We start from the raw sequence: 12,784 nt of genomic DNA, 5'->3' as shown, positions 1-12,784 counted from the left end.
GCAGCTGTCTTTGCCAGCCACTTTGGCATTTGTAACACACGCTCCACTATGAAAACTGCTTGTAAGATTACTGCTTACTGTGAATAAACATCATAACTACATCCAGGATGGAGATTAGTGCAGTGCAGTTCCATTTAAACATCACCCTTTTCAAACAAATAAAAGCTAGCATGCACCGTTGTTTACATTGTGAGGTACTCACATCACTCATATGTACACAGCTATGGTCGTGTATTAGCAAAACTGTTTGTTCTGCTAGTTAATCCTTCTTTGCTCAAAGTTAAAAGTCACACAACACTGGGTTATAGTCCAACAGGTTTATTTGGAAGCATTAGCTTTCGGAGCGTTGCTCCTTCTTTAGGTGGTTTTCTCAGTCTCTATATTCATGAAACACATGCAAGTTGTCAGCATTTTCTCCAACATCTGTCGATTGGAATGAAATGCTCTCTGCTTCTATTTCAAAATCTACTCAGCTGACTCTGTGCACCTGTTTCCTTTAGTTTCTGTCCCACTCCATTTGTTAGTTTGTTAATCAATGTGGCCAATGAAACACTAGAACGTTCTTCTGGCCCATTTGAGGATACTAGCCCTGGGTCTTGACTTACTTCTGCTGAAATAACCGACTCTGGCTTCATGTACAATATTTGGAATTCCATGTCTTCATTCATGCCATAGCACTGGATTCTGAGATGATCTTGTCTTGGGATAGGCATAATTCCATCATGAGCCTCAACTTTACCTTCAAGGTGAAATGGTTAAGTAAGAGCTCAGCAGTTTCCATTAGTTAAGGATTAAATAGGCAGTTTCGGTTAGAAGTGTTTTAGTAATATGTTAGAATTGAAAAATCACAGATGTACAGAACAGGATCAGGAATTAGGGACAGTTAAGTGACACAATCAGCAAAGTTAAGGTAAGTCTTGAGTCATGCCTGTTGTATGTACTGTGAGAACCAAGCAAACTAGCACCATGACAACTGGTAAACATGAGGTGTGAATTGCTTGAGTAAAGATTTAGTCTGTGACCTGTTCTGTTTAAAAGCCAGAAAACTGGGACTTTGCGAAGGTTGGTCTTTGACTCTCTTCATGTTCACTTAAATAATTTATCATAGCTTGTACCTTAGTCTAATGATAGTTTGTCAAATTGAACAACAAGAAAGAGTTTCATTTTTGGATCATTATCAGGTATAATTTGACACAGATCTGCAAAGTTCATAATGTTACAGGAAGCATCAGTATCTAGCTGGCTCTTCATATTCATTTTCATGGGCTTGTTCTGGAGTCTTCATCACAATAGTTACAAAGCATTTTATTCTGTTAAACCTAATGTTACCAGCCTGCTCCAATGTATATTGAATCCTCATCCAATTTCTCTCTAGTACCCACCTTTGATTTTTCTGAATTACTGCATGACATCTTTCTGGTAGTCATCCTTATAGGCTTGTTTGTCTTCTTCTTAGTTAAACATTTGAGATAAGGTTAGGTCATGCAGTGTTTTATGTTCTTGCAGCTAAAACTTTCTTTTCCCTATGCTGCACATGCTTTATTTTAGACCATAAGACATAGGCGTGGAAGTAAGGCCATTCGGCCCATCGAGTCCACTCCGCCATTCAATCATGGCTGATGGGCATTTCAACTCCACTTACCCGCATTCTCCCCGTAGCCCTTAATTCCTTGTGACATCAAGAATTTATCAATCTCTGCCTTGAAGACATTTAGCGTCCCGGCCTCCACTGTACTCCGCGGCAAAGAATTCCACAGGCCCACCACTCTCTGGCTGAAGAAATGTCTCCGCATTTCTGTTCTGAATTTACCCCTCTAATTCTAAGGCTGTGTCCATGGGTCCTACTCTCCTCACCTAATGGAAATAATTTCCTAACATCCACCCTTTCCAAGCCATGTATTATCTTGTAAGTTTCTATTAGTTCTCCCCTTAATCTTCTTAACTCTAATGAATACAATCCCAGGATCCTCAGCCGTTCCTCGTATGTTAGACCTACCATTCCAGGGATCATCCTTGTGAATCTCCGCTGGACACGCTCCAGTGCCAGTATGTCCTTCCTGAGATGTGGGGACCAAAACTGGACACAGTACTCCAAATGGGGCCTAACCAGAGCTTTATAAAGTCTCAGTAGCACAACAGTGCTTTTATATTCCAACCCTCTTGAGATAAATGACAAAACAAATTGCAGATCCTTCTGCAGCCTCCCCACTTCCTCAGTACTACCTGCCTGTCCACCAAACTTCCTATCATTGGCAAACTTCGCCCCCAGTCCCTTCATCCAGATCATTAATATATAATGTAATTTCTTTTATGTAATGACCTCTGCAATATTTGCAACTTATTCTTCAGCCTTGATCTTCAGTATTTGTTGTTTTTCTCCACAATGTTATAGAGTCATAGAGTCATACAGAATGGAAACAGACTCCTCAGCCCAAAAGGTCTATGCCGATCAATTTTCCCAAACTAAACGAATCCCACTTGTCTGCATTTGGCCGATATCCCTCTAAATCTTTCTTATTCATATACCTGTCTAAATGTCTTTTAAATGTTGTATCTGTACCTGCGTCTACCACTTCCTCTTGAAGTTCATTCCACATACAAACCACTGTCCTTAGAATGTTTGTTAGTGCACGAGTGGGAATTCAAATGATATATTGTCTTTAACATAAACTTTGTGTTTGGTTTCTGTAGAATTTTATTTATAAGAAATGCAAATTAGTAGCTTATATATCAGCCAATGTTGCACTTGAAAGGTATTTTTCGACATAATGAACAAGTCTGAGCTGCTTATCAGAATTGGCACAGCTCTGGGTAGCTTCTCGACATTAGGAACAAACTAGACAATTCTCTCAGCTATGTGGTGTAGCTAATTTGCAAGTTCAGATATTCTTCAAGAGTTAGATTCTCCTCTCTCAGCAGTTATCCTGACAGTAGAATTTCTAATACATTAGATAATTCTATTATTGATGAGATAATCTTTCAGAGTCACATATTCACATCTCCTTGAGCTGCATTAATGCAGTCACACACCTTTTAAACTTGAGTTCTAATATTGAACACATGCAATTCATAAGTTACATTCATTTAGAATTCAGTGTACCTTCAAAGCTTTGAAAATGTTTGCAGTTTGTATTATCTGTTTTATCTCAGAGAGATTTGGGTGTAATAAACATTGTAGCAATCTCACTCCTATTGCTGCTCTGTCATAGTCATAGAGATGTACAGCATGGAAACAGACCCTCTGATCAATTAAATCCATGCAATCATATACTTTTGTCACCGTGAGTTGTAAAACTGAAAATTCTGGTTCATAATGCCTTTCATTGTGACTGAAACCATGAGAGCAAAGTTTACAACCATTGTGTGAACAACCTAGTGAGTGAGCTGCAGTCTTTAGCAATTTTAGTAGGTCTGAAAATTTCTGTGCATTTGTTCTAACAGATATGGGTGTACAGAACTCTTAAAAACTCAACCTTAACTCCATCTCTGTACATAATATTACCCGTTTAAGGTGTAGACTGTTAATTGTACTCTTATCATTATTGCAATGGCTTGTGGGATGGCCACCTGTAGTGAGTGTGCCTCATGGAATCACATAGTGTAGAAACAGGCCCTTCAGCCCACCATGTCTATGCCACCCAACAAAAACCAAACTACAGTAATCTCATTTACCATTACTTGGTCCATGCCTACTATGCCCTGGCATTTTAAGGGCTCATCCTGACACTTCTGTTGTGAGAGAACCTACCTGCTGAGCAGGTGCCTGAGGTTTGGCAATCCTCAGAGTGTCATCGCCCCAGGCATTACTGCCTTGCCCAGCTGTGGAAATGTGCAAGTGTTTCTGACTCTAACCCAGAAGATAAACCCACTGAGGTGTCAGTACCTGAACTGGTATGGGGTGGAGGGGGTGTGAAGGATGTAGCCTTGCTCCCTTTGAGGCATGCATGCACTCTTCCTCAGAGATGAAGGAAGTATTGTCTTGTGGAGAGGGCCTCTTCACTACTGCCACCTGGTGCCTGCAGGAGACAAAGGAGAGGATGGCATGACCAAGGGTTCTAGGTATGTTAACAATTGCACAGTGTGGAAGATGAAAGACTAATGCAATAACGAACAATGCTTCTTACTTGGTCACCAGGACATGGAGGGTTCTCTATTCCCACAGAGTAGTCCTGGTCTTCTTCAGTGAGCATCACAATCCTCTCCTCATGGGTTGGTGGTGGTGGAGGAGAGTAGGGTAGCAGGAGGAGACAAATAATCAACACACCTTACCCAACTGCTATTGGCTTTGTTACGGACCATTTGTTCCTGTAATGAGAAAGATGGATGGATGGAGTGAGATGAAAGTAGGTGGCACAGCTGTCAACCAGAAGGCATGGAGGGCTAAGAGTGCAGAACATGGGTTGGGGTGGGTGAAAGTGAGTGAGAGAAGAGGTCACTTGTGATAATGAGAATGGGAGAACATGAAATTTGGTGGGAAGTAGGTGGAGTATGAGAGATAGATTGAGAGAGTGGTAGTAAGGAAAAGATGGTGGCACTTACCCTGGCAGAGTGCAGGAGGCCACTATCCTTACACTATACTTCTAAGTGTTTCTCTGCCTTCTGAAGAAGGGTAACTGGACCTGAAATGTTAATTCTGTATTCTTTCCACAGATGTTGCCAGACCTGCTGAACTTTTCCAGCACTTTCGGATTTTGTTTAAGACTACAATGACCAAGGTGACAACTTCAGACCAGACATGGTCTGGTGTTTTGGTGTGCTCTGCTGATCCTGGAGGATCCTGGACCTCCCTCCTCTGCATCACCCAATTCACTAGGGCCCTGGCCACAAAATGGGGCACAAACTTCCCCCTCTCAGCAATGTCTGCAAACATTGAGGGCAGCTCTGGGATTGCTGGTGCTTGACCCAGAGCATGAAAGCCTTTTAAAAATATAGACTTTGCACCAGGAATGCCGGTATATCCCAGGGTACCTTGGCAATGGCAAGAACATCTAGCTATGGTGAGTGGGAAAATCAGGCAGGCATCAGATGAATGGGTGCTAAAGGAGTTAATGAGGTGAGTTTGAGGGTAATGGCATGGGAAAACATGTTAGACATCGCAGAGAGAAACCCTCCATGAAATTCTATGAAACTGATATTTTACCAAAACATGGTAAGATTCAGCCCAAAGATTTATACATGCCAATTAGCTAACTGTTCTGCAAAAATACTAAGCAACTTAACTGGTCAAGTAGGAGGAGGATCAATGTGCCATGTGTACTTAAATATGCACATGACACAGGGGCCATATTTCCTGTCTCGAATCAGCAAGAACAGTTTCGTTCCCAGCTGCCCTCTTTATTCCTTTCTCTCATACCTTCACATATTTATCTTACCACTCATGGGATGCTTAGTTATTTAAATCAACTTTCATTTCATTCCTGTCTCAGTTTAAAACTAATATGATTTGTAACTCTAGCTATAAGACATTATTACTATTTCAGATTTATATGGCATTCTTAATTTATGGCATTAGGTTAGAAAATTAAACTATGGTTACAATTAATTAAAAAGTACAATTATATTTTTTCATTCACAAACAAATGAATAATGGCACATCAGTATAGGATGAAAGATTTTTTTCAATGGTAAAGAATGTATTGTGGTTAGCAATACTTACAGAATAATGCAGACTGTAACATTATATATGTTAGTGATAAAATGTTCTCCAAAAGCACGCAGAGACTATAAAGTTAATATTAGTCCCGAGTGTTCTTACAGTGTTTGTGTTCAAATGCCTACTTTGAGAGCTGCACTTCATTAGCACTAGGTTGGTGGTTTCAGGAAACCCAAAGCTCTAGCTGCTTGTACAATGTAATCCTGGATAACCTAGCATTCTAGAGGATAGGGACATTCCTGAGTTTGGCATTATCTCATGCATCATGGTTTCTTCCTTGGAGAGTTTGGCACCTACTTATGGAGAGCCAGGTCAAGCAATCTACCCATGTATACTCTGATCATGGGCTGCCTATAGCAGTTTTTAGGTGTGAGGGGGAAAAGACACCTGGACCACTTTCGCAGTGCCAGTTCTCCTCAGGGAAAGAGTGATGCACTGTGATGTAAGCAGATAGAGGAAGAGCATACCAGCTTCATCTCCATGGCACTCCCAGGATGAGCAGTTTTAATTCTCCTCCATCACTGACTCCATTGCCTCCAACAGCTGAGGACCACATTGACCCACACTTTTGCAGAACATCCCCATTGGGCTGGAGGCCTCAAGGCCCCAGACCTGCAGGCACATATTACTTTCCTTCACCTCAGCTGCTGGTTTCTAGGAAGATGTAGGTACTAGGAAAGAAAAACATACGTTTTTATGGGAACACAAATGTGTTTGGGCTCATAGAGATGTACAGCCTGGAACCAGACCCTTCAGTCCAACTCGCCTATGCTGACCAGATATCCTAAACTGATCTAGTCCCATTTACCAGCAATTGGCACATATCCTTTTAAACCCTTCCTATTCATGTACCCATCCAATGTCTTTTAAATGACGCAATTGTACCAATCTCCACCATTTCTCTGGCAGCTCCTTCTATACTTGCAACATCTTTTGTGGGGAAAACGTTGCTCACCAAGTCCCTTTAAAATCTTTCCCCCCTCACATTAAACCTGGGTTCTCTAGTTTTGGACGCCACTACCTTGGGAAACATACCTTGGCTGTTCACCATATTCATGATTTTATAAGCTTCTATAAAATCACTCCTCAGCCTCTGATACTCCAGGGGAAAAAAAGCCTGTACCTATTCAGCCTTTTCCTATTGCTCAAACTCTCCAAACTGGTAAAATTCTTGTAAATATTTTCTGAATTCTTTCAAGTTTTCCTATAGCAGAGAGACTAGAACTGAATCCACTTTTCAAAAAGTGGCCTCACCAATGTCCTTTAAAGCCTCAACATGACATCCCAACTCCCATACTCAGTGCACTGACCAATGAAGGCAAACATACCAAATGCCGCCTTCACTAACCTGTCCACCTGCAACTCCACTTTCAAGCAACTATGCATCTGCACTGCAAGGTCGCTTTGTTCAGCAACACTCCCATAAAGTGTATACATCCTGCCTTAATTTGCCTCACCAAAATGCAGCACTTCATATTGATCTAAATTAAACTCCATCTGCCACTCCTCAGCCTATTAGCCCATTTGATCAAGGTCCTGTTGAATTCCAAGATAACTTACTTCACTGTTCACTACACCACGTATTTTGATGTCAGCTGCAAATGTAGTAACCATATCTCCTATATTCACATCCAAATCATTTAATGTTTTAGCCTCAACCACTTTCAAAGGTAGTGGTTTCCTTAGGTTCACCATTCTCTTGGTGAAGAAATTTCTCCTCATCTCAGTCTTAAAAGGCCTTTCTCATATCCTTAGACTGACAAAATAAAATAAAGAACTGCAGAAGCTGAAAATCTGAAACAAAAACAGAAATTGCAGGTCTGGCAGCATCTTCGGAGAGAAAGTAATGTTTGAGTCCAGAATTGCTGTTCTGAAGAAGGGTCAATGCACTCAAAATGTTAACTCTTTTTTTTCTACAAATGCTGCCAGACCTGCTGAGTTTCTCCAGCAATTTTTGTTTACATCCTTAGACGGTGACGTGGTTCTGGACTCCCTGGTCATTGGGAACATTCTCTCTGCATTTATCCTGTCTATTCCAGTTAGAATCAGATAGGATTCTGTAAGATCCCCCTCATACTTCTAACTCCAGTGAATATAGTCCGAACTGATCCAACCTCTGTTCATCAATCAGTTGTGCCATGATAAGAATCAGTTTAGTCAAGTAATCAAAAATATAGTACATTTACAGGTTCCCGTTATCTAGAGTGCATTGTACTCCTTCAAAGAATTCCAATAAATTGTTTTAAAATGAGTTTCATTCAGATCCTCTTGACAAAACCATGTTCACAATTTCTAATCACCTTATGATTTTCAAAATGTACAGCCATAATTTCATTGAAGATCAATTCTCACACATTTCCCCAAAACCTAAACCCTTGCACATTATATACAATGCTCTTGCATAATTACTGCTCAGTGCATGAACGTGGGCAGCTTTGGAGTATTGTCTTTCCTGAGATTACTATAAATGTGCATAAGAAGTGCTTAACCCAGGAGATAGAGTCATAGAGATATACAGCACAGAAACAGACCCTTTGGTCCAACTGATCCATGCCTCCAATCCATGCTTCCTATTCATATACCCATCCAGATGCATTTTAACTGTTGTAAAATGGACCAGCCTCCACCACTTCCTCTGGCAGCTCATTCCATACATGCATGAAAACGTTGCCCTAAGGTCCTTTTTAAATCTTTCCATTCTCATCCTAAACCAACATCCTCTAGTCCTGGACTTCCCCACCCCAGGGAAAAGACCATGTTTATTTACCCTATCCATGTCCCTCAGGCCTATTCAGCCTCCCCTCTTGCTCAAAAATATAGTACATTTACAGGTTCCCGAATCCTTCAAAGAATTCCAATAAATTGTTTTAAAATGAGTTTCATTCAGATCCAAACCTGGCAACATTCTTGTAAATATTTTTTTAACCCATTCAAGTTTCACAACATCATTCCTATAGGACGGAAATCAGAATTGCACACAATATTCCAAAGTGACATAGATTAGACCAATGTCCTGTACAGCTGCAACTTGATTTCTCAACTCCTTACACTCAATGCGCTGACCAAAAAAGGGAAGCATACTAAATGCCGTCTTCACTATCATATCTACTTGAGACTCCACTTTCAAAGAACTATGAACCTGCACTCCAAGGTCTTTTTGTTCAGCAGTACTCCCCAGGACATTACCTATACAAGTCCTGCCTTGATTTGCCTTTCCAAAATGCAGCACTTCACAAATTAAACTCCATCTGCCACTCCTCAGTCCATTGGCCCATCTGATCAAGATCCCATTGTTCTCTGAGTTAACCTTCTTTGCTATCCACTACACCTCCAATTTTGGTGTCATCTACAAACTTACTAACTATACCTATGTTCACATCCAAATCATTTTATATAAATGACAAAAAGCAGTCGACCCAGCACTGATCATAGGTCTCCAGTCTGAAAAGCAACCCTCCACCACCACCCTCTGTCTTCTACCTTTGAGCCAGTTCTGTTTCCAAATGACTAATTCTCTCTGTATTCCGTGATCTAACCTTGCTAAACAGTCTACCATGAGCAACTTTGTCTAATGCCTCACTGAAGTCTATATAAATCCCGAAACGTCGATTCTTCTATTCCTTGGATGCTGCCTGACTTGCTGCGCTTTTCCAGCAACACATTTTCAGCTTTATATAAATCACGTCCACCTCTCTGCCCTCATCAATTCTTTTTGTTACTTCTTCAAAATACTCAATCAAGTTTGTGAGACATGAATTCTCACGCATAAAGCCTGTTGACTATCCCTGATCAATCCTTGCCTTTCCAAATACATGTAAATCCTGTTCCTCAGGATTCCCTCCAATAACTTGCCCACCCTCGATGTCAGGCTCTTTTTCTTACCACCTTTCTTAAAGAGTGGCGCCATGTTAGTCAACATCCAGACTTCCAGCATCTCACCTGATGTTTTAAGTTAGCATCTGATTACATTTCCTTGGCTGAAAAGAGGCAATTAGTGCAAATAATATTATGGTCATGATCGCTTGAGGCCATACTTTGTTATTTGCATTCTTGAACAATAAGTGTCCTGCTGAAGAAGTGCAAATTATTACCAGATGGGTTACATTACTGAATCTCTGGATGCATGATTAATGCAACTGTCCCTGACACCTCTTCACATGCGAGCTATTTCACCCGTGCCCAAGTGAAAAACACAGAATCTTAAAGCAGGGAGGAGGCCATTCGACCCATCATACCTGCATCAGTTCTATTACCTAGTACCAATCTTCTTCTCCTCAAATCCCTGCATACTATTTCTATCCAAATTATCATCCAATACCCACTGAATGTGAGTAGCCTAACAGTAATGTAGCCTGCCGACATACAAACATTCTGTATCATTATTGAGTGGCTGACTTTGGATCAAGGTTTCAACTTTGTGCACTTGTAGGTGACTTGCAGACTTAATCTGAGCTCAGGATGATCCCTTATCCTTAATTTTTCCCATTGTCTTTCTTTCCTGTCTCCAGTGAATGGTCATCCTCCCCCATTTTAGTTCAGCCTTCTTACATAATAATGTGCCCATTGTATTCCAGTGCTTTATTGGCCAAAATCTCCTCATATGGGGGAGTGGAGTCCAAGTGATTTGTGTAACCACTCACTCTTCAATCCTCTTGCCACCTCCAATGCTCCAAAGATCTCTCCTTTCTTTTTTCACTGCCCTCTTTCACTGTCATCATTCCCTTAGTGACTCAGTCTGATGAGACGCATGCCTAGTTAGATTTCTGCTTTCTGCAGGACTTAATGCACTGTCTTCAATAAGCCCACTGACTGTTACTGCCTAAACCCCAGAACTGATTGGCAGGACAGCTCTGACTGAAAACGGCCAAGATCCTGGACTGATGTCTCCACAGCAGCTAGACTGGTTGCATTTAATCTACAGCTAGGAGAAAGCGAGGAGTACAGATATTGCAGAGTCAGAGTCAAAACGTGTGGTGCTGGAAAAGCACAGCAGGTCAGGCAGCACCTGAGGAGCAGGAGAGTCGATGTTTTGATGAAGCCCTTCATCAGAAAAATGTGGAGGGGGAGAGGGGCTGAGAGAGAAACAGTGGGGTAGGGGCAACGTAGCTGGGATGGTTATAGTTGTATGTTTGTAGGAGTAATTGTAAAAGGCCAGTGTGGAGGATTGAGTGGTTGGTGGAAAGGAAAATGGACAGGTAGGACAGGTTAGGAGGGCAATGCTGAGTTGGAGGGTCTGCAGGACAGACATATGGCCCAATTCCTGAACTGCAAATACTTAAATCAGACCTGAATCTAGGAATCAAAGATTGCATGTGGCAACCCAGTGAACTGGAATTGGATAAGCCCCAGGTCTGATTGTGGCAGTACTCCCTGACAGACTGTAGTCCTCTTCGACCCTGCTAAGGATGCTTCCCATTGACTTTCAGGCATGGCCATTTGATTAAACGCACACAGTGTTTGCCATACAGACTGCTAGTACATGCTCCAGATATGATGTAGTATGGTACTGTACAGTGACATGTCCACCTGCTTGACTGTTCAGTGCTTCAAACCATGAAAAGTTGGTGGTTTCTAATTAAGCACAAAATGAGTGAGCACTAAGAAATGAAGCTGGGAGTCATGAGATGGATCCTGTGCAGATGCACAAGATGCATATGTGTCATAGAAGTTGACAGTCCATTGAACCTGCACAGGTCAAAAAGCATGAACGACTCTAATCCTATTTTTCAGCACCTTTGGCCTTTGGCCTTGTATGCTTTGACATTAAAAGTGTGCATCTAAATATGCAGCAGGATCCTTACAATCTCTAGAGTGTGGAAGCAGGCCCTTCAGCCCAACAAGTCCACACCGACTCTCTGAAGAGCAACCCACTCAGACTCATTCCATATATTATCCTATATTTACCCCTGACTAATGCACCTAACCTACACATCCCTGAACACTACGGGGAATTTAGCCAATTCATCTAACTTGCACATCTTTGGATTGTGGGACGAAACTGGAGCACTCAGAGGAAATCCACGCAGGCATGGGGAGAATGTGCAAACTCCACAAAGACAGTTGCCAGAGGTTGGAATTGAACCCGGGTTCCCTGGCACTGTGAGGTAGCAGCACTGATCCACCGTGCTGCTGTGGTGGTCTTGACCTGGCCTGAAGGTCTCGTCCTCGTGTGGAAGTCTTCTTTGCCATCAGTTTCCGAGTATTCCAGTGGCCCAGCAGGTGGTCTCGCCCAGGAGTGGGTAATCTCAGCCTGGCCTTCTTTGGTGGAGGCTTCTGGCCCAGTATACCATTGGCCCAGCATGGTCGCCTTGTCCCAGAATGGTGGTCTCGCCCTAGCTGTGTCTCCCAGGTATTCAGTCATTCCTTGATCGTCTTTACCTGAGCCCTGGAGCCATTAACTGAACTGCAATGAATTGTGTCTGAATTCTACTTTTTAAAGAAGTTATATGTGAATTCTGTCATTAATACAGGCACCATATTAAGGCTACTTATAAATCTTTTCATAGTATTTTTGATGCAAAATAAACATGATAACATACTTCTATTCTATTATTTTATAATATAAGGTTGGTAGAGGCAGAAACCTTCACAGACAGTGAACTGCACTGAGTGTCAATTGACCTGGCAGAAGCATGCAAAATTCAGGTGTTCCCAAACCCAAAGCATGAAATGCTAATGTGGGGAGAGATATGGTCTCACAGCATGGAAACAGGCCCTTCGGCCCAACTTGTTCATGCTGACCAGGTTTCTCAAACTGAACTAGTCCTTTGTTTGGTCCTCTAAACCTTTCCTATCCATGAACCTGCCAAGTGTCTTTTAAATTTTGTAATTTTGCTGCCAACTCATTTCATATATGCATCACTCTGTGTGAAAAAGTTGCCCCTCTTATACCTGATGTAGTGGATTTGCAATGCCACATGAAGGGCAGAGGAGGACATTAGTCCATATGATATGTAGGGACATCATGATGAAGGTAGAATTAGATGAAAGCTAGAGAAGCAAATGTCCAGCTCCTGTCAGCAGGTAACTGCTCTTACTTTCAGGAAGCAGAAAATGAAATGTTTTCTTTAATCTTGGCTGGTTGTCGATGGATTTCTTAGTATTTAGATTCATTGCTGATTTAAAAAATCA

The sequence above is a fragment of the Chiloscyllium plagiosum genome, chromosome 18, assembly GCF_004010195.1.
Source record: "Chiloscyllium plagiosum isolate BGI_BamShark_2017 chromosome 18, ASM401019v2, whole genome shotgun sequence".
In the NCBI taxonomy this organism is placed as follows: domain Eukaryota; kingdom Metazoa; phylum Chordata; class Chondrichthyes; order Orectolobiformes; family Hemiscylliidae; genus Chiloscyllium; species Chiloscyllium plagiosum.
The sequence above is the reverse complement of the archived record's forward strand: the minus strand, read 5'-3'. Positions refer to the sequence as shown.